We start from the raw sequence: 23,140 nt of genomic DNA, 5'->3' as shown, positions 1-23,140 counted from the left end.
CAACATCCTTTCCTGGAATGTTAACGGTCTACTGGATCGTATAAAACGTACTGTTCTTCGTAGCGCCCAGCGACACGTGCCAGATATCCTGTTCCTGCAAGAAAAGCACCTTCTGGGCTCACAACGTAACTTCCTCGCCCGGTATGGATTTGACAGGGTCTGGCACTCAGGGTTTACATGGGGCTCCCGGGAGGTGGCCATACCACTTCAGAAAGGGCTTCCCATCACCCTGGCACGGGCCGAAACGGACACACAAGGCCGCTATGTGGCCCTGACGGGTACGATTGAAGGACACCCCCTCAATCTCCTGTGTTCATACATTCCCCCCGCCACCATGGCCTCTGCCCTCCGCTGCCTCACACTCGTACTCACCTCCTTCCCACAGGGCCTGACGGTTGTTGGGGGCGACTTCAATGCCGTCCTGCAACCCTCGCGTGACATAACAGGTGTTACATCGGCTTCCCGTCTAGCCTCTGCAAAACGCACATCTGACTGGTCCTCTGCCCTGGGTCTCTGCGATACCTGGAGGGTGTGGAACCCCCGCAAGGAACAGTACACACACACTTCAGCGGCCCACCACACCCACTCTCGTATCGACCTATTCCTGCTATCTGCCATAGACTGTCAACTGATGTCCGGGGCCACTGTCTTACCCAGGGGCATCTCGGATCACTCTCCCGTCTCCCTCCGTCTTCGGTACTCCCCTAACGGCGCAGCAGATGAATGCCTGGTTCCTGCAGGATGCAGACTTTGTAGAATCCCTTGGGCAGGAATTGAGGCTTTACTTCTTAACTAATACGGGTTCAGTTTCCTCGCCAGGAACACTATGGGAGGCCGGTAAGGCTGTGATACGAGGGGTGGCTAGAGGTCTGGTCCACGTCAAACTTATGGAACAGTCCGCCTGACTCGTGCAGCTGGAGGCCCAGGTGGTGCAGCTGGAAGGCGTCCAGGCTACCAATGATAGCGATGACTCCGCTCGACAACTTACGCTGATCCAAGAAGAGATCTGTCAGATCTCGCTGGAGTCCGCTAAAATGCTTTGGCGCTCCTCTGTGGCGCGCGTGTATGGTTGGGGCGATAAAAATGGCAAACTACTCCATAACTTAGTGTCCTATCCCAAGGCCAATCGCATCATTCCCAAGATTCGGGACGAGAACGGGGCTCACCATGACACTTCCCAAGCCATCGCCCGAACGTTGGCGGGTTATTCCGCAGCCCTCTACGCGGCTCAACCCCCTCGGACTTCTTTGGCGACCTTATTGGCCAAAACCGGGACTCAGCTGCCCTGCCTTTCCCAGATGGCCTCAGAGACTCTGGATCTTCTGTTTACCCCGGAAGAGATACACGGGGCTATTTCACTGTTGCACTCCGGCAAAATGCCCGGGCCCAACGGTTACCACCAAGAGTATTACGCGGCCTACCGGGACACACTGGTCCCGCACTTAGCGGAGTTGTTTAAACACGTAGTGGACAAAGGGTCCTTCCCGCCAGAAACTGATGTGGCCACTATTGTAGTCCTCCCGCAGACACAGCCGCCCTCCCTTGCCTGTGCGGATTACCGCCCCATCTCCCTCATCAATACGGAGGTCAAAATCTTCGCCACTGTGGTGGCCCGACTCCGGCCCCACTTGCAAGAGCTGGTTCAACCAGATGAATGCGGCTTCATGCCCGTCCGGGGTACCCGACATTGCATACACCGCCTCCATCTTGCCCTTGCACATCACCTCACCCCGTATCTGGCCTTGCTCTTCATAGATTTTGAAAAAGCATTTGATATGGTAGATTGGGGCCACCTTGAGGATGTGTTGGAGAAGATGGGACCCACGTTCCGACGCCTCATCCGGGTCCTCTACTCTACTCCCAAGGCAAGGGTCCTTATTAACGGCGTGTTTTCGGAAACATTCCCTGTCCAGAGGGGCACTCGCCAGGGCTGCCCACTCTGGCCGCTTCTATTTGCATTAGCAAGGGAACCCCTGGCTTCCCTCATCCGCCAAGACCCCTTCATCCGTGGTTGGGCCTGGGATCAGAACCAGATCGGCAAGATTGCCCTGTACGCTGATGATGTCCTCTTCCTGGCAGACCCAGAGAGCTCCGGCCCACGATGCTTGGACACCCTCTCTGCCTTTGAGCGGGTTTCTGGCCTCAGGCTCAACCCGACGAAATCCACACTGGTCCACCTACACTCATCCCGGGCGTGCTTCGACTGGCAAACGACCATCCCCCTGCATAGGCAATCATTCAAGTACTTGGGGGTGTGGGTCGCCCTCCTCCCGGAACTTGAATGGGCCCTGAACATCGCCCCCCTGGTCACCAGGGCCAAAGCGGACCTCAGGAAATGGCAATCCCTCCCTCTCAACCCCCTTGGCAGGAGTGCCCTTTTTAAAATGATGGTCCTCCCCTGCTTCCTATACATCTTACAAAATGTTACCACTCATCTCTCAGGCAGCTGGTTTCGGGAATTGGACGGTGTCCTCACCCGATTTTTGTGGGGAGGAGGGAGGCCACAAATGTGTCTAGCACATTGCCGCATACCCCTCTACGACGGGGGCATGGGGTGACCAATCTTCACCTCTACTACCTGGCCACAAGGCTCATCGTGATCCGCGACTGGTTCGCGGGTGGCTGGTCCGACCCGCCGTATCGGGTGGAACTCAGGTCAATGGACTTTGCACAACTCCAAGCCTACCTGTATTTGTGCCCCGTGCCACAGGCTCTTCCCCCCGTCACCAGAACGGTGCATATGGCTTGGCGAACCACCTTACGCAACGTAAAGTGGGACCGGACACTCACCAGACTAACGCCTCAGTGGAATGGGGATTGGCTGGAAGAGGTCTCATCTCTCCAAGACAGATGGGACCACATAGGGATCTCGCTATTGGGAGACGTCTGGGTGGGGGACCATGTCAGATTGTTTGCAGACCTACAACACCGTTGCTCCCTCCATTCCTCCCAATTTTACAAATATTTACAGCTGAGGCATGCCCTCCAAGCCCACATTCCGTCCCCCACCTCCTTCCCAGAAGTCTGCCCCCTAGAGGCCCAAGTGATGGGGAACCTGGGCAGAGGGGGGTGTCACAGATTTATCGCTCCTTAGTGAATAATGGCCTGCATTCCTAGACCTGCTTCGTGCCCGCTGGGAGGGGTGGCTGGGTCCCCTAGGGGATGCGGATTGGAGGGACGTCCTTATGGCCCCCAAGACCTTAACAACCTCCTCCAAGTTGCGTCTAGTCCAACTCTATTATCTCCACACGGCATACCTCACCCCAGCACGCTTGTACAGCGCCCGCATGCGACCCTCTCCATACAGCACGCGCTGCAGTCACGCTCCAGCGGATTTTTATCACATGGTATGGCAATGTCCCACGCACGCACACCACCTGGCTGGGCACGCCGGCGAGAAGACATAGCCACCCCGCCGCACTTTGCCCTTCTCCCCCGGGCGCAGTAGGGCGCCACGCGCGCCGAAAAAATACATGTGGGCGTCACAGCTTTGGGCTCCTAACCAGCCTGGGGGCTCCTCCCCCCCCTCCGCCTGCTGCTTTCTGCACGTAGTGTACTGCCCCGCTGGGCCCCATTGGACAGCTGCCAACCCCTCCCGCTACCTCATACCATGATCTCCCCCCTCTCCCCTTGACCTCACCTGCACTTACAATTTCAGTCCCTACTCCCCCTAACGCCGTATACGCGTGGGGGACGGTTTGTTTACTGGTCATGTTCCCTGACCAGATTCCTATCTTATAGCGGATACCAGTGGACAGGCGCGCCGTCCGATCTCCCCGGAGCGACACCCTACTAGGCATACACCGCTCTCTGGCAGCAGAGATGCGATGACACAAGCACCCCATCACGGATGGGTGTGTTCAGAGCTCTCAGTGAGATCTTGACCAGGACTCGTTGAGGTGAATACTGGACATAGCCCCGACGACCAGCGACCCTGGGGGTGCAGCGCAGGAGGGACAGACGAGCGCCTCACAACCCGCGCATAGACCCTAACTGTGCAGCTGTAGGCTGCACTCGCCGTCTTTAAGTGATAGTTTTCATGTCACAGTGAGCTATACCGACACACTACTGCCGTGCTCCGGCCAGCATTGCACACACGACGCCGACACTGCGCTGCCCGGGGACCCCCACGGTCAAGAGCCACCACGACACATAGGGCGCTTCCCAACTAGGGCCTGGGTGACGACCACACTGGCCGCAATGCGGGCTGGAGTGCCGCGTCATCTCCGTTGCTGACACTAAGCATACAGAACCACACAAACCAAACAAGGAGGAAAGAATAAAAAACGCAAACCATGGACCTGTACTTTCTCAAGGCACTTGCCTGATGACTGTAACAATTCTAGTGTGTACAACGCCGCCGGACCCCCGGGTTGCCGGCTGAATGGCTGTGTTCTAATGTCTGGAACTAACTGATTACTGTCTCCTTGATTAGCAGCCATGGTTGGCGAATGTGTACTGTACGATAACGCAGCTGTGCATAATAAAGGTCTTCCAAAAAAAAAAAAGAAATGGTATGGCAATGTCCCGCCCTTGCGCCGTTCTGGGCGGGGGTGGAACTCGAGCTTACACAAACTCTTGGGTGGGAGGTTCCCCACGACCCACTGCGCCTGATCCTGGGGGTGTTTGACGGCCTTGATGGATCCCGGGTCGATAAGCGCTTCCTGGGAACGGCGGTGGCGAAGCGCGATATAGCGACGCTCTAGTTCCAAGCCAAACCCCCTACTATGAGGAAGTGGAGACCGGAATTGGACTGGTGTGGAACCCAGGAGGAACCCCTTTTCGAGGCCCGGGGATGCCCCAAACTTTTTGGCAAAATATGGGGCAAATGGTTCAACTTACTGCCCGTTTGAGGGGTTACAGAGTGTCGTGTACAGGAATATTTACAAGCAAGTGTTATACTCAATCCACGAGTGCCTTATGAGTCAGTCGTCTTCTCTTGATTGTACTGTATCTAAAATGATGTGTCCGAATTGCTACCAATGTATTTTTTGTTCTCTTAAAAATCTAATAAAAAAGTGAGGAAGGGCAAATCACCTTCAGAACAAATTATCACCCATCAGGCCCCAAACATGACAGATCCTCTAAATCAAATTTACAAATTATTAGTTAAACAACCTCCCTCACTGTCTGCCACCACATGAATCATCACTTACAATCACTCGGTAATATATCCGTCATTGGTGCAATAGTTTGTTACAAGTTCCAATCCAAGCTCAGTGGTAGGTACACAGTTGTATCTCCTCTTTGATGCAAGCAAAACATTTGAAGTTGGCTGTCTTGTAAATGAAATTATAGTTATTGGGGCAGCCCAATGTTCTTGAAGAAAAATGGGAAGGATTCTTTATTGCACACTGGGCCAACTCCAATCCGGCCATGCATATGCCTAAAAATGGTGGGGCTGCATAAGTCCGACACAAACCATGTTCTACTCACCTTATCTTTTTTTTGCCAGTGTAGATACACAATAATTAAAAAGGTCTGTGGTAGCATACTCTCAGTCAAGGAAGTAGAGTTCATCCTCAAACTCAGGTGTTTCACCCAGAAGTTGGTCATCATGATCCAACACACTTGAGTCTGACCAATCACCTTATCCTCCTCCTGTGGTATTTCAGGAAAGGTGAAGTTGTGTGGTATGAAGTGTTGGTGTTGTCCATGGTCAACGTTCTCCACATTTCGAGGTGAGAGACTAGTCCTTCTCACTGTGACAACTGCAACAGCTGTGAAGTAGGACTATTGAAGCTAAAATGCTGGATCTCATCAAGGTCCCAGGGGAACACCCAAGTGTGTAAAAAACTGCTCTCACACACAGCGAACTGTGTCATGCTTCTTCATAGGGCTGCTATCACACCTCCGTGCTAGCCAACGCTGGAGGTGGAGCATCAACTATGTGAATAAATGTGCAGAAAAAGTGATATAAAGTGATATAAAACTGGTGCCACGGGGTCACATTTTAATGTGACGTCCTGAAGAAAGCCGGGGTAATGATTGTCTTTTTTGATTCGGCTGAAAGATGTCAACATTTGCTTGCAGAGTGGAGGGGTAGGTGTTACATAATAATTCACTGTACCTTCATCCACTGGGCATACATGTGGCCCTTTCTTTTAACTCTGGGCGAGGGAGTCCATGATTAAAGTTGGATTGAGGACATCGTGTGGGACTATTTTTATATCACTTTTTCTGCACATTTATTCACATAGTTGATCCCTCGATCTTTATATGTTGTATTGTCTTCACCCTCCTTTTTGCTCCACCTCCAGCGTTGGCTAGTGTGGAGGTGTGTTAGCAGCCCTATGATGAAGCATAACACATGAGATACAGCATTTTAGCTTCAATAGTCCTTCTTCTTTGTTGTGTGTCATAGTATCCGAGGAGGTCGAAGTAGGACTGTAATTCCTCCTACCTCGTCTCGTTTTTGTGTGTCTAACTGCAACAGCTGCACTGAACACATGCTCAGCAAACACACTGGCTACCCGACAAATCAGATACGTTATTGCCAGCCTCCTGAGCTCTGGCCATTGGCACATCGTCCCATACCAATACAACAGTGGGGTTTGATCCACATAGACCTCTCTTGGGTCATCCAGATAGCCCTGGAACATCCTCTGAATGCCCATTGGTGCTGCCACTTTCTCAACCTCTTTTGTCATCGCCCCTAAACTGGAATTAAGATCTATATATTGAAACCAACCCAATTCAGAAGTTCTGGACTGCCCTCTCTGGAAATTGGAGGTGGCACCTCAGAACTTGTGTCCAGCGGTGGGACTCTAATTTCCAGCCGTGCTTCTTCCATGTCTCTGGCTCGCTGAATAATTCAAGACTTGTATTCTGAAGCATCCCCTTCTGAAAAAAGGAATGAGAGCGGTAAGTATTTTTTTGTACCATGGATAAAGTATTGTGGCACAGATGTACTCTTTGGAAGACACAATGTTGCTATGCAGCCTTATATTATCAGCCAAGTGGAGAATTAAGCTCTGAACCAAATTATGTGCATATTCATTTATACCTACAAATCTTTCCTATAGCAGATACAATAACGGGATAGCTTGGCCCATTGTACTGTTCTCCTTGCTGACATCCCGTGTGAAAACCTCAAAAGGAAATAGCATCTCTATCAGGCTTGTGACTACACCCCATTTGCCCATGACAATGGACATGTTTATCCACAGTTGCATCCTCCCCTCTTTAAATTACATACTCATTGATTGATTTGTAGTGCTCAAACAGACGTTGCAACATGTAATAGGCCAAGCTCCAATGTGTTGACTCTTCCTGTATGAGGGCTTCAACTGGTACTCTATTTTCAAGCTGAATGATCCTCAACTGCTTCCTGGATTTAAAAGAATGGCTGAAATGAGTGCAGATTCTTTTGCAGGCAGTCAGTAAGCTACTTACTAGGTTTTTTTAAAAAAAAAAGCCCTGCGCAATGATGTTGATGCAATGCGCCAAACACAGGACCCTAACATATTTACCATCTGCCGTGGCCCTAACTGCCATTGTCCGTGGTAACAAATCAGATTCTGGGACCTCTGGGTCACAGCCATTTAAACACTTTGCTGTTATAGTCTTCCAAGATGTTCGCAGCAGTAGCAGTATGGGATTTCTCAGTTGTGAATATGGATACTGTTGGATGCCACCACAAGCCCTTAAAACTTTAAGCACCAAGACCTATAGATATTTGCTGCTTATCCCCCACAAAAGAGATCCAGTGTTCAGTGATACACATGTACTCAGTGGCTTGACAACTGGTCCACATGTCTGCTGTCAGGTGGATAGTGTGAACAACACTCTCCTGTAAAGCTTGTCCAACCAATTGTAGTACAACGTGATGAAGCACTGAAACAGCAACTCAGGCAAATTAGGTCTATTTGGGGCAGATGGCCGCCTCGAACTCCAAGAAGCCCACTCCTTCCACAAAAGGAAAAGGGAAGAGGCCCAACGCTAACATTTTAGCCAGCTTCCCGTTGTACAAATGTGCCGTTGGGTGGTTCCATTAATAGTGCCCCTCCTGCCTAAACATGCCGGTCACAGTAGACTGGATATTTTTAGGTCGAGCCTAGCGCAGCACGCATGTGCTGCTCTAGGTAAAACAACCTCTTTTAATCACTCAGGACACGCTCCTGTGTGTGGTTTTTTTGTTACATTTTTCCTATTGGGCTTTGCGTGCCTAGACCGCACGTAACTGGGTGAAGGCGGGTGCATGTCCCACATTTGCCAGGAATTGTAGCTGCCCACGGCCTACGGCTTGCCGTTACGCGCAGTGTGCCAACTGTTTTTGGTGTGCAGCGGCTGGCAGAAGCGGGCGCTTACCACTCCTGGTCTTGTTTTCAATGGGCTTCATATTGCTAGATTACACGGCGCTGCTAAAGAACGCCTCACGCCTCCTCCAACCGGGACCCTTTCAGAATGAAAATGCTTGAAACGTTACCTTCCTTCAGGGCGGGAGACGGCTGGCGCTGTTACTCGGTGGTCGCAGGCATCCGACGCTCCACGGGAAGGTGCCTGGCCTGGCACCCAGCATCCATGCACACGCTCTCCGCCGGTCTCTCTCTGGGCTGTTTTTTTTTTTTCCTTATTGCTAGAATTCCGCCCCAGCCCTTCCTTCCCCTCCTCTCTCCGGGGCTGTGTGCAGGGAGCTACCACATCCCATCTGCCGGGCAGCTAACGGTCTCCGGGAGAGGCACTGGCTGCAGTCCAGGGTGCGCCACGCCAGGAAGCATCCCCTCCACACTACAGCGCGCAGGGGCCAGCTGCCCGGGCAGGAGCACGGCACGGGCACGACAACAGAGCCCTGGAAGTAGCTGCGGTGCCGCGGCCCCACCGCCGGCTCAAAGCCTTTTACTCCCTTTTCCGCCAGTTCATGAGCAGACAAAAATAGACTTTACAATAAAGGTCAGTAGAGGATGGGAGGTGGGAAGACCAAAGCAAGAAATACAGCGGCAGCCTCTGGTGCCGCGTCACGTGGGAGCAGGCAGGCACCCCTGGAACACGACAGGGTTGGTGTAGACCCGCCTACCCACAAAGAGGGTTGAGAACATTTCCCACAATGTTGGCACCCCTTTCTGCAGAACATAGGGACGTGGAGGAGTAAACATTAAATAGAAGAGGTCTAGAAGATACATTTTGTGAAAAAAAAATCTCTTACCATTTTAATTTTCTGGAAGGCTCGCAGTAGGAAGTCGAAGTTGTGGCATCCTCTGCTGAGAAGGTCAGAAACCCCACCCAAGAGGAAATTTAGTTCTCAGTCTGACACACCCCAGTCACCCATGAGTCAATTTCAATTTCAAATAATCTTTATTCGGTTATTAAAAAATAGCCATAAAAGATACATATAATACAATCGGGCCTTCATCTAATACAGAATAATTCATACATCTATACATCATTCATATTAAAACAGACATGTTAAAAACAATCGATCAGTATAAATATTAAAAACCAAGACAATGATGCTCTGTTCATTTGGTCAAGTAAAAGTTTCCATCCTCCCTGGAGAGAAGGATCATGAGGCGCCAATCTAAATTTGGTTCTTTCATTTCTGCTCCCTGTAATGAGGGCAGCCTGATTAATCCTCTCCCCTGGTCTTTCTTAATTTGACTGCCAAACGCAAAAAATGTACCATACTAAATAGAGTGAAAGGTTCAGAGGCGAGTTTGAGAAATAAGAGAGCCACTTTGGCCTGTTTTATATTGGAGCGTTTTAAGATTGTTTTTAAAAACAGTGATCGTGGGTAAGCATAAAAGGGACAAATTAGGACGAAGTGAAGGGTGTCTTGCGGAGATCTAAGATCGCAGCCGCAACACCCTTTTAAGCTAACGTCATGTACAAAGCCCGCTGGGACGGACAGGATATGATGCAGCAAATCCAGTCTAAATCTGGACATTAGAAATCTATCCTGTCTATTATACATATTGGCAAGATAGAATTCCATTCCAACTTTAATGAGCTGGTATGACCTGACTGTGCTTTTCAGCCCTTCTCTTACCTCTCTGGCCCTAACCAGATGCTGCCTACAATCTATCTTTATGACACCCTTGTCTCTGCTAGCCAACGTACATGGTTCATAAAAAAGGTTTTTATGCCCCAGGCTAGTCAGTACATCCCTTACATATTTAAGCCATGGTATTCGGGGCCACTTGTCCCCTTTCATACAATCCTCTAAAATCAATCTGCTTAAGCTTGCCTCTGGGTTTGTCCAGATTTTTATCCAGCAAGTGATTGGTTTAAGGGCAACCTTATCGGTGAGATAATCTATACCTAGCTCCTCATGTGCAATAAATGAAGAAATGCATGTTGGCACTTGCAAAAGCCTTTTTAGGAATTTGTCTTCTTCACGTTGGATGTTCCCCACATCTGAAAAACCCCAGACCTCGCTCCCATATAAGATCTTTGCACAACATACCGAACTATATAGTTGAGCGATTTCATGCGGGGACCAGCTACCCAATCTTGTCGCATAGTTCATGATAGACCCCACAGCGCTGGGATGTTGGCTACATTTATAACTTACTAGGGGATTAAAGTTAAGGTCTTGGACAAAAATAATCCCCAGATAATTGAAAATTTTAACTTTTTCCAGTATATGGGTTCCTATTGAGAAACTACAATTCTTAGCTGGCTTTTTGCCCACTTCCATGATATATGACTTTGAAAGATTGGGCACTAGATCTAAATCCGCCATGAACCTAACAAAACCATTAATAAGTGCCTGTAAACTCCTTCCTGTAAGGGCCAAAAGGACTGCGTCGTATGCATATAGGAGGACTGGTATACTTCTCCTACCTATGCAGGGGCAATCTGCCTCCAGTACTCCCAACGCCTTATCTAGCCCATTTATGTAAAGCGTAAACAGAAATGGCGCTAAAATAAAGCCTTGCCGCACCCCTCCCCGGCATTGAAAGTCGTCTGTGAGGTCACCGTCATCGGTGAATCACACCTGTGCCGTTGTATCGAGGTGAAGTGTCTGCAAGACTCGTATCAGTCCTGGTTCAATGCCCATCTCTGCCAATATCTCCCACAGCTTTCTTCTGTTAACACAGTCGAAAGCTGCTGAGAGATCCATAAAAGCTAGATACACAGTACCTTCCCTAGCCAGGGTGTATTTGGCCACTAGATGATAGAGATTAAGGCACTGGTCTGTGGTAGAGCGCCCATTTTGAAACCCATACTGGAGATCGGTGATAATATTATGTTCTTCGGCCCAATCCAAGAGATGATTTAAGATGACTCTCCCCATAACTTTCGCCGTAACATCTATAAGGGATATTGGGCGATAGCATTGTGGGTCATTTCTGTTTCCCTTTTTGAACATTGGGACGATGACAGCAGTAGACCATGATCTTGGCATGCCCACCTCTCTAGCTGCATTTAGTACCCTGGATAATATTGGGGCCCAGAGGTCAACTTGACTTTTGAATAAGTCTGGTGGAATCCCATCAGGCCCTGGCGCCTTTCTCAATGCCAGGCCATCTATTCCTATTTTAACTTCTGCAACCGTAAATGGAGTGCACTCACCCTCAGGTAGTTCTATGACTTGAGATTGCTGCATCTCATGATTGCCCCGATTATATAAACTTGTGAAATGCGCTACCCAAGCCTCTGGCAAAATGTGGGACGCCACTTGTGGCTTGTTCGGGGCTTGGAAACATGGGTCATTTATTATTCTCCAGAAGCTTGTCGTATCGCGGCGCTCCGCTGCTTCTCTTAGAGACTCCCAGGCCTGAGATTGGAGACAATTTTTCCACCTATTGATAGCCTTTTTATACTGATTCCTGCAATCAGTAATCATGCCTCTGTCCCTTGGGGCTGTCTTAAGTGCCTGCTTCAGATTTCTGAGAGCCTTAGAACATTCCTTATCAAACCATCTAGGGCCGAGTTCGGTCTGCTTTTTCAATTTACGCCTTAAAAGACTGTCAATGTGCTGGGCAGTTCCCTCAAATGCTGCAATCAGGTCGCTCCCCTCTACAGTGCTGTCCAGGCATTTCCACGTGTGTCTATCACTGTCTGCAAGGAGCGCTCTGTGTAATGCTAGCCCATTGATCTTGCTCCATTTAATTCTCCTGCCCTGGTCCTTTGCCTTATATTGTCCCTTGGTGATCCTTATGTCCACTTTAGAGCGCAAGTCTAAAATCCCTATTGTAAGTTCTAACGGGTTGTGGTCGCTAAATGCGCTAGGGACTATCGAAAAATGACTGACCCTACCAATTAAGGCATTAGAGACAAAGATGTAGCCGATGATAGAATCGCAGCCCCGTCCCTTAAACGAGGGGGTCATTGTGTTTGGTGATCCATCATCGATTAGATCCATCGTGTGTGTTAGGGCCAGTTTACCCAAAATTGTGCCTAATGCCATGCCCTCTCTGGAGTGCTCTGTGTGCCATCCCTGTATGGAGGGGCAAGCGTCCCATATACCTCCTTCCCATTTCAAGTAGGGGCACGGGTGGGTGTTAAAATCCCCCATCAAAATTAACTGGGTACTTGAATCCCCCGTGTCGTTTAACCCCATTAATCTTTCATCTAACTCCACCAAATTTGACATCGATTGTCCCACATTATAAAAATTTATAAAAATGACCTTGAGGCCCCTTGTAAGGTATCTTATACCCTGGAGACAATCAGAGTCCCACCCCAGGTCTTGCCAGGTTCCTTGCAGCGTCAGTGCCACATACGTAATTAGGCCACCCTTGGCTCGACCCATAGGCGATTTGCGGGCCAGGACAAAAAACAGTTTGTATCCCTCCAGGAATAGCCCACTGCAATCCGTTTCCCAAGTTTCCTGCAGGCAGATGACTTTGTACCCTTTGATAAAGACTTGCCATTCACTATTAGTGACTTTAGTTGCAAGTCCCGCGATGTTCCAGGACGTCAGCCTCAGCTCCGAGGTTATTTGAACCCGGCAGCTGTTTCCTCCCCTGATCTTCCTTTGTAAAGTGTTAATCTCTAAGCAGGGTACTTTCAGGGGTGTATCTTCTGCGTCCCTCACCTGCCCTTCGGCTATACCAGCTTTTAAATCCTGGGCATTATTTCCTATTTTAGTTACAATTCCCAGGTTCCCTTGGGTGTCTCATGCTCTCTCAACCTCAATGCTCACCGGACTCCCCAGTCAATCTTGTTCGTCCAAAGCAGAGAAATTGGAGAGGGCTGCAAATCTATTTGAAGCCAAGCGCATATTATCATCTCTGCTTTTCTTAAATGTTCTTGGCCAATGCAGATTCTGCCCGGGGTCAAGGGCACTGTCCCTATAGAAAAAATACAGTGGGAGCATCCTTATGTGGAGAAGTGTGGCTCACTGGTTAGAGTAGGCAGACATGGAAGCAGAGGTCAGCCTGGGACCAGGGTTCAATTCCCGGATCGGCTGGGTCTTGAGTCCATAAATTGTCCATGGACTCGATAATTCTCGCTCCAGTGCATACTCGATTCATGGGTTCACACTCTGCGACTCTGGGCAATAGCTTGCTTAATCTCCACAATGGCCCCTCGCGGCGGGATGCCTGGCTTTCACCTTGTGGATGCCCTGCTGGGTTATCTCACAGGGGAATACCAGGACGGGTTCCCTAAGCAAGCGCTTAGAGACCGGTTGGTGATTTGCGCTATATAAATATCTGCACATTTACATTTACATTTATACAAAACCCTCTCTCACTCTCCCCAAACCAATTATATAGGAGTTCTTTAACTAACTCCAGATGTCTAAAATTTACAATAATGCAATCACCTGCGAATTTTTTCTCTCCACCCCCGATCCAAGCTACCCTCCTAGCCATGAAAATTTGATCGTGCTGAAATCTCCTTACTGGTATATTGTTGTTAATCCAGTGCGCGGCCTTATTAATCAGAGTACTGGCAGATTCCTCGCTGCCATTATTTACTCCTGGTACTCCTACTAGCACTACTGAGTAAGGACAGGAGGCCGGGGGTAAGTCTAATGTCTGGAGTCCTGGAGTGCCCCGGATACAGTCCATGCTGTTATTCTTAAAGGACCTCTTGCGCTCCTTATATACTAGACCAGTATCCCTGATCTCATGTCGTATACCTAAGTTATCCGGGGCCTCCCTGCTCGGGTCCTTGCCACTAGGTTTGTCTGTTTCCGGGGGTATATTTCTATTCTCGCTCTGGGTTTTCTCCCCATTGTTTGTTACCTTGTTTCTACAGTCGGTCACTGTGGTGCCCTCCTCTCTCTCCTGCGGGAGATCCTTAGTGGGTTGCCCCCTATTTTTGGCCACAAAGCTATTTATAATCCCTTCCATATTAGAGATTTTCGCCATTACTGGCCCTAATAGGCGGTGGAGAAGTTGTTCCATTTTATTTTCTAGTGCTGAAATAATTTCTTGGGTCCCATCCCTCCCTTTTTCGTAACGACAATTTGGACAAGCTATGTTATCAGGGTTCTTACTAGTGCCTTTGGTGGGCTTAGCCGGCCCTTTTCGACTGGGTTTACTGGTACGGGTAGAGCATTGTGAGCCACCCGGCACTGAGAGCCCTGCTGAGACTTGTAGTTTTTTAGAACGTGTAACTACCTCTCCACTAGGGCTCCGTATGGGGTTAGCTTCTCCTGATACTAGATGAATACTAGACCCCTCCCTTGGGGCGTCCCCCTGCACTACTCTTTGTTGTGTAATCGATTGAATGTCCCCTGTGTCTTGTAAACTCAGTACTGCATTTTGCCTGTCGTTAGTCGGCCCTATTGAGCCCACAGTCGTGGTATCCCCCTGTGAACTTAGATCAATAGTTAATGGTGTGTCAGAAATGTCAGACTGAATCTCATGGACCGTGGAGGGTTCAATTGAATGTACCCCTCCACCGGGCATTAAGCAGGAGGCTATGTTACCCAGAGAGGATCGTTTCTTTGCTAGTTGGGAATCCAGTGAGAGTCTATGCTCAGCCAACTGAATCTCGTGTACTAAAAGCGATTCGGCTCTTGTAATAAAAGCATCAAGGGTCCCTTTAACCCCTCCCTCCACCCTCGGCTTGGAGATCTTGTTTTTAACCATTGTTAGGTGACACAATGACTATTATCCCTTTTACAGACCCTCTTGTTTTAGATACACAGATCTAATACACTAACAATATTACAATGAAACCGGCTATACTCAGTACCTGCCGCTTTCAGGCAATCTTCCTGCGAACAATATGCACAAGGCCGGGTCAGTAAGGCATACAACATAAAATTGAGTCACCTGAATAGCAGCATATCATGTGGGGCCTCTCGTGTCCACGCCTGCAAAATGCAAGTATCAGTAGATGACTTAATGCCAGGAGGAAAGCACATTAATGAGGAACGGGACGTGGCCCTGCCCTGGCCTCCTTTGGCCCCTGACGGCCACAGACGGCCCGTCCTCTGCCCGGGCTCAGCCCGGCGCCGCCCGCGCGCGTCCCGCGACGCGGAGGGAGCCTCTCGGTTTTAGCGCCTCCAGACGCGGAAGTGCCGGTGATTGGGGGCATGGCTGCTACTTGGAACCCTGGGAGCTGTAGTTCCTGCGCTCCGTTAGTCAAGCCCAGCAAGCGCCGCCAGCAACGGGAGGGAGAGCGTCCGCCTTTCAGGTGAGTCCTGCAACCGCTGTTCTCTCCGCAATCAGACCCCAGTCAATGGTGCTCCTTGCCCAAAAGCGATGTCACCCGCTCCCCCGAGGGAGCCTCTCGGTTTTAGCGCCTCCAGGCTCGGAAGTGCCGGTGATTGGGGGCGTGGCTGCTACTTGGAACCCTGGGAGCTGTAGTTCCTGCGCTCCGTTAGTCAAGCCCAGCAAGCGCCGCCAGCAACGGGAGGGAGAGCGTCCGCCTTTCAGGTGAATCCTGCAACCGCTGTTCTCTCCGCAATCAGACCCCAGTCAATGGTGCTCCTTGCCCAAAAGCGATGTCACCCATGAGTCAACAGAAGTAAGGCTCAACTAGAGCAGTTGTGCTTCCTTCAGGGAACGGTCGGTGTTCAGACTTCATAAACGAGGATGACAGGGCAGGTGCAAGGAAGAAGCTTTTCTATAATTAGCAGCAAAATATTGGACTCCTAAAGTAAAGGGTACTGATGATGCACAGTGCTTCCAGGTCCACTAAGTTCCTCATTTAGATACTCTTCAGAGTGTGCGCCCCGGGCCGCCTCCGTTCATGTCCGATCTTAACTGGAGACAGATAGTCAGGGCCACTGGAATTATGCGATTGTAAGACTGCTGCATTTTTTGCATAATTATAGATTTGCCACCTTTGCCACATAACCCAACAGCTGCATGATCTGCAGGTTTTAACAACAAAAAAAAACATTTTATAGCTCAAACGTTTCAAAAGTTGCTAAAAATGAAGCAACACATGTTGCTGCAGAAGTTTGCAAAGGTTGACTGATCACTTTTTATTATTGCTATATTTGGGAATTAAACTGGTACTAACGAGGTACAACTCATGCCCAGATAGTGCGAACAAGTGTAAAAAAGACAAAAAAATGAAGTAATACTTACACCAAATGTGGCACATTACGCTGCATAATTTGCCTTTTCTTGCAGACTAATTTAGTCAACCCTGCCACATAATTTGGCCCTTAGCTGCCACATAATTCCAGTAAACCTGCAGATAGTCCAAGAAACATGCTGTGGTCATGTTACGTGCAGCCATGTCTTCACAATAACTATATTAAAAGACCAGATTTTAATACTGTGCTTGTGCCTGTAGTGGAAAGAACTGGTATATTTCTATGCAGTAGCCCCTGCACTGGCCCCCATGACACTCTATTGACATTGACTGGGAAGACGTTCAGATATCCTGAGATGTTTTTAGCTGGAAGCGTATCCCAACACCAGGGAGCTGGCGAGGACACCGCAGGGTGCAGAGTACATGCGGCAGCCCCTGCCCTCCACTTAGTCAGCAGCTTTTAGCTGACAGGGATTTCCTTATGAGTGGGTCTTCCAGTCAGAAAAACTACTAAATAATTCTATTCACCATATGTCCGTCTCAGCGGTCCAAATACAACCCCCTTCCACTCTAATGGGCTTCCTTGCCAGAAGGGAACATGTACAACGCATGTTACTTCACACTAAAAGGTCACAAGGAACCATTTTTTATTGCTAAGTATCACCATCGGAAAGAACCAACACATTTGTTTTCCTTTTGAGACTTGGATGAATATTAAAGTGCTCTAAAAATGGTAAATTCCACAATTCCTATAATTCATTTTTTTCAGTGAGACAAAAATTTGTAAATCTGCTTATTCCATAATTCCTGCAATTCATTCTCTTTCCGTGATACAAGAATGTGTACATCTGCTTATTCTGGACACTGCTCTAAGGAGTCCTTGGCAGCCTGTATATTGGACTATCTCATGGGTCTCTCTGAACCCTTTGCACACCTTTCCCTCCTACAGGTCTGTGCATCCTTGGACATTCGCTTCGCTGCTGTAGCTGTATGAATGTACGTATGCAGCTGACTTCATCTTCAGTTGTGGCATGTTGCAGCTCCGGGGGACTGCACAAAGGCATCTGGGATTTCGCAATGTCCTGTGCCAGACAGTGATAATCAAACATGGAGTCAGAAGGAACATGAGCTGTACTTCTGAATGCTTATCGATTGCATGGATGGCCTTTATGAACCTTCCCACCCCCACCCCACCCCGCCCATCTACTTCTATCCTTTTCCTGTGGTCTTGTACTTTACGGGTGTTGGTGATGACATCAGAGGCCTGGTGCAGATGTTCCCTCCTCCTTTTGTCAGCGTACTAAGAACTAACAGTGGGCTTAAAGCTCACTTATTGCTTACCATTGGTTGGATATATTTCCACTCTCATTTGCTTGCTTCTTATTTGATGGCTTGCCTTGTTCATCTTGTGTTTGTCCCTGTCCTGGAGCACAGCCTCTTTACTTGTGTCCTTCCACTGCTCACGTTTATTGAACTACTTCTTTTTTCTTATTCACTCCATGAGAGTACATGTAATTTCCAGTAGTCTCCCTTGTGTGCTTCTCTCCTCCTGGTTGCTGTGTAGTACACTCTCACTCATGTGTTTCTCTACCCTGCGCTCTTTGTTTCAGTATCTCACTTTTTTGTTTCGCCCTCTTCCCTGTGTTCCTCTCCACTGAGTGCTGCTTCCACCCCCCTGCCCATTCCCGGCCTCACCGACTTCTCTGTTCCCCCCGCCTCCACAATCCAATTTGTTTTATTTTACCTTATATTTTAACTTTTTTTTTGTTTTTTTGTGAAAGACAGCAAATTGCTGGCGGTCCTTTTGCTTTCTAAATAAAAGCGTCAATATGCATACCGAAAAATTCAAGCTGTGTCACTGTGCCTTATGTTTTTTTTTTTACTTTTGTTCATACAGTACAGCAGATGCTGTACAGCCTGAACAAAGGGCATTACCATAGCCAATAGGTCTATTGGCTTTGCCAGTGCTTGTTACAAATGTTTTTTTGACTTAGTGAGGAGATTAACAAGACTATATACTACAGGGTACAAAGTTAGCAGAACATCACACATCACTGGACTGCCAGAGAGTGTCTCTTTTGCTACATGCATGACGAAGTCATCAAAATGCAGTGATCTCTGTCCTGCAAATAGATGCTTTTCCAAATTCCTACAGCAGCCCCTGAGTTTAAGTTGTTTCTAATGTGGTAGAGACTAAACAGCAATACCAATATCCCTTATGGTACAAGTGGGGATGTTTTTTTACATTATAGATTTTAGACAGTCAAATTCTACTATTTATTGCACAGTTTTAAAAAAACTGTCTAAAATGCCACAGGTTTCGCAACACATTGAAATAGTCAAAACACATAATTTAGCATTACTCATTGCTGAGGACATCAATAGGGTATGGCTAGACTTTGGAAAATCTACCACTTCTCTTACTACCCCTGTTCTCAGACGTCAAGAAGACAGGAACAAAGTAAAACAAGCATTTGCAATGCAATAGGTCTCGCATTTACGCGAGTTTTAGTTATGTTTTAAAAATGAAAACAAAAATATAAGGCATTGTCATTTGCAATGTCAATAGCTCAAACTTGGTAAATGCGAGACCTATTGCATTGCAAATGCTTGTTCTTTTCTTGTGCCATTGATGCAAGTGACTTTCGGAGAGAACCAGCAGGTGGTAGACTAAATGTGACTCTTGGGGCAGTAACTGTATGCTGTTGCTGTGGTGTCTCCATCTGACTCTTGTGCCATTGTGGGTTTCTCTGGTAGGTGACATCCCGCGACTAACATTTGCCTGGCAAATGGAGCATATTGCAAGGATATCATCCTGCTTGCTAATCGTAAAAAAAGTCACAAACAGGGAAGGTGAACTTTTCAGTGGGCCATTGGTGCCACTGGCAATGCCCAAAGTGGAGGTATGTGGGTGCATCGACAATTGGCTCTCTGCAGTGTGTGCTTCTACTGAGCTAGTGGTGCAGGTCTCAGTAGAGGTATTACAAATATGGCAGCTGGCGGTGGTGCACATTCCTCCGAGCAGGTTGACTAGGAGGGGTAATGTCTGTCTCACCTGGTCCAGCTTCCATGAGGATGACTCGATCGTCATTCTCACCCTTCCCAATAATTGTAAGGCTTTCAGGAAATTTACTTTTCCTGAGCCTCTACTGGCTTGTCTCAGACTCAGCTGGGTCCAATCCATGTCCAAATCATCAGAAGGGGGTGGGGGTGGGGGGTTGGGCTGAAGAAGATTGGGGAGTACCCTTCCTTTTTCTTGCTGGATATCTGGAAGCCAATGGTTCATCTAAGAAGGTTACTGCTCAGCAGGAACCTAAACATCCTGTTCTACTCCTACTTCAGGAAGATCTACTGTTACTGGCTGTGGCTTTTGTCCACTGTGCTCAGTTTCCTGTAACGATTGTGGTGGAAAGCTGCTTCTTCTTACTGGCCACTTTCTTGGCAGCATCTTTCTTTGAGGCCATCTTGAAGCTGTCAGTTGGCAGTTACACAAAGTTTGGAGGACTCACCTCATGTGTTGTGTGGTCACATCTCTTTGTACAGGCCTTTTGTCTAGCTGTACTCTGGGTGTTGTCTCTTGTGCACCTAAAAAGCAAACAAGCAAAAAAAACATTTATTGAAACATGGCACTGTTGCAGTTTGAATTCAGTACAGACAACGAAAACATAATGCAGTGTGGTTACTTAAGTTATTACCCTAAATAATTAACAAGTGTATACATTTCAAAGTCAAACCTCACCACCATAACAAATATTTCATTTCCAATCAGCATAACAACATACATATATAAACCTTTGCTTTATGTGCATCTAAGTCAGGGAGACACCTGTGGCAGCCAGGGGAAAATGGAATAATCCTTACAAAATGAATGCTGGTGCGTGCACATGGCAGGCACAGGGTTGAGGTGAAAATTGAATAATGCTTAAAAAAATTTTACCTTTGTGTGACTGTGCACCTATGGCAGGCAGGGGGTGGATAGATGATGGAAAATATACTTAAAAAAATAATATAAACAATTAACATTAAAATTTAATTTATAAAATAAAAAAAATAAAAAGGGAATTGCTGGTGTACTAAGGGACTATGAGAAGTCCAATGGTAGGCATGAAAGTACAAGTAAAAAAAAAATACTATTAAAGAATGTTCATAATCATAACATACATATAATACAATAATAATCGAACATTATTAAACTGAGAAAAGTAAAAAATTGGACAAAAACAAAAGGATATAGCCCTCTACCATAAATCTCCCTAGAAAATGACTGAAATGAAAACTGATAAATGTAAACTAAGGGTGGCTCAACAAAATGGACACCGGCCACATGGTCACAACAGCAAGCAAAGAAGCATGCCTAGTGATCACAACATAGAACACATGCAGGTCTATGGAAAAAGGACATTGGCTGGCTACACAATATGCTCACTGGCAACATGGTCAAACACCACCAACCAAGCAGGCATAGACAACAAAGAACACATTGAGGCCTATGGCAAAAACACACTGGCTGGATACACAAAATGATTGCCACCCACATGGTCAAACAACAACAACCAGCAAGGAGGCATGGCCACAACAAAGAACACATGCAGGCCTATCAAAAGCACACTGGCTGGCTAAATAAAATGGCCACCGGCCACATGGTCAACACGGTCGGATTGGGAACCGAAACCAGCCTGGCAAAAAGCTCAGCTGGCCTCGGGGGAGGACTACAGCATGTTACATCACATGCTAAAACAACGCGTACTATTACAATGTGGTCGTTACAATGACCGCGTTGTTAGTACGTAATACTTTTACATCGCAAGTCATTATAACGACTTGCTGTAGGGGGCGTACAGGACTTAGGAATAGTATTATTTACTATTCCTACTCCAGTTTGCGCAACAGCAGTGAAGGTGTTGGATGTTATATCCAATACCTTTGCGCCCCCTACAGCAAGTCATTATAATGACTTGCGATGGAAAGGTATTGCGTACTAAGAACAAGGCCGTTGTAACGTCCGCGTTGTAATAGTGCACGTTGTTTTAACAGCGTTGTAAACGCTGTTACCCCCGGGGGAGTGGGGGCGGCCGAACTGTTTCCCAGGGCACAGTTTCGGACGCTTTTGTTACAGTGGCCAATATTGCAGCTATGCTGCAAAACCAGCCCCCGGTAGCAAAAACGGTCCCCAGGGGTTCAAAACCAGCCCCCACCCTGGCAGCCCATCAGAGAAACGCCCGGTGCCCGCTATGGCCAGTCCAGCCCTGATGTTCAAACAACCACCAATAGCAAGGAGGCATGGCCACAACAAAGAACTCATTCAGGTCTATGGCAAAAGCGCAGTGGCTAGCTACACGAAATGGTTGCGGGCCACATGGTCAAATAAAAAGTAAGATGGCCTGGAAAACAAAGACCTTCTGCAAGCCTATGGACACTGACTACACAAAATGATATCTGACCACATGGCATGCAGAACAAAGACAAATGGTGGCCTATGGCAAACACATTCACTAGCCAGACAAAGGAGGCATGTTAACACTGAAGAAAACACTACCATTAAATCAGCAATGCCAAAAACAAAATCCTCCCAAGGCATCAAATATGAACGCATGTGTAGATGTTTTGCAGACAAACTTTCATTACCCCCACAAAACCATATTTTATATTTAATCCAATGACATCCATGCCCCAAATCAGGACTAGGCTACTGCCCCCCTCCCACTGGAGAGTGGCAGGATAGGGGGTGTACCCACCCCAGGGAACCTTTACCTACCTGTAACGCCCCTAAATTTAGTATTTAGGGGCACCCTGAACCTTTCTTCCTCAGATCCCGATTCTGAAACTACCAAGAAGAACAAGAAGAAAGAAGACCTGCCGTGCAGCTGCTAACAAGAGGACGACACCAACTGACTTTGCCCCAGCCCTACAGGCCTGTCGACCCTCGAATCTGCTAAACCCCGGTATCTCCAGTGGTCAGCAACCTCAAAAACACCGGAGGACCTGACTGCCTTGCTCCTCTAAAAGACTGGGACTCCCACGAGCAGTGGTTCTGCTCAAACAAGCAACAACCCCTGGTGCCAAGCCAGGAACTGCGAATCCAGCACACTCTGCACCTGCCGAGCCCGGCCTGTGCCTGAGTGAACAAAGACCACGAGGACGTCCCCCTGGCGACTGTGACCAAGAATCCAGCACTCAAGGACCCACCTCGACACTCCTGATGTCGACGCCTGCAGCCTCACAACCAGGGACCCCCCAACCGCGACCAGCTGAGGGTAAGATTTCCCGACGCCAAAAGGCACCCCGGCACCCTGCGGTCCCCTGTGCCCAACTCCGGGGTGCCTACCCAACCTACAGCTCCCCAACTTACCTCTCGAAGTGGTGGTCGCACCTGAAGAATTTTCGTCCCGAGCTTGCAGCCTTTGTTCGTCTTGCAGCTTCTCCATTGAAATACATTGACACCCGATGGCTCAAAAGCAAGTGCAACATCTTTCCTATCTTACTTCCCCACTTACCCTGTGTAAGTGACCAGGAGCTCAGCTCCCACAGCCAAGTGGCCTACCTGCAAGCAGCCACCAACCAAAGGCCCCCTGCCCGCCATAGGCTAACATTGGGCCTACTCACTCTGCACCCAGCTGCCCCTGTGCCGCTGAGGGTGTAACAACTGTACCTACCTGACCCTGGGAGACCCCCGAGTCTATACCCAGAACCTTAACTCAGCCAGTCAAGTACTTACCTGAAAGCCGATAACTCACTTTTTTCCATAGGG

At 48.3% G+C, this 23,140-nt stretch overlaps 1 long non-coding RNA gene across 1 annotated transcript in view; it reads right to left on the bottom strand.

Moving 5' to 3' along the window:
- The window catches only part of LOC146833248 (uncharacterized), a 62,150-nt gene that overhangs the window by 26,401 nt on the left and 12,609 nt on the right, over positions 1–23,140 (bottom strand). The window contains exon 2 of the long non-coding RNA XR_014960213.1: positions 19,902–19,977. This is a non-coding gene — a long non-coding RNA (uncharacterized LOC146833248). The remainder of the gene's footprint in view (positions 1–19,901; positions 19,978–23,140) is intronic.

Source organism: Triturus cristatus, chromosome 4_2, assembly GCF_964204655.1.
Source record: "Triturus cristatus chromosome 4_2, aTriCri1.1, whole genome shotgun sequence".
Classification (NCBI taxonomy): Eukaryota; Metazoa; Chordata; class Amphibia; order Caudata; family Salamandridae; genus Triturus; species Triturus cristatus.
This window is presented reverse-complemented; position numbering and strand designations above follow the sequence as displayed.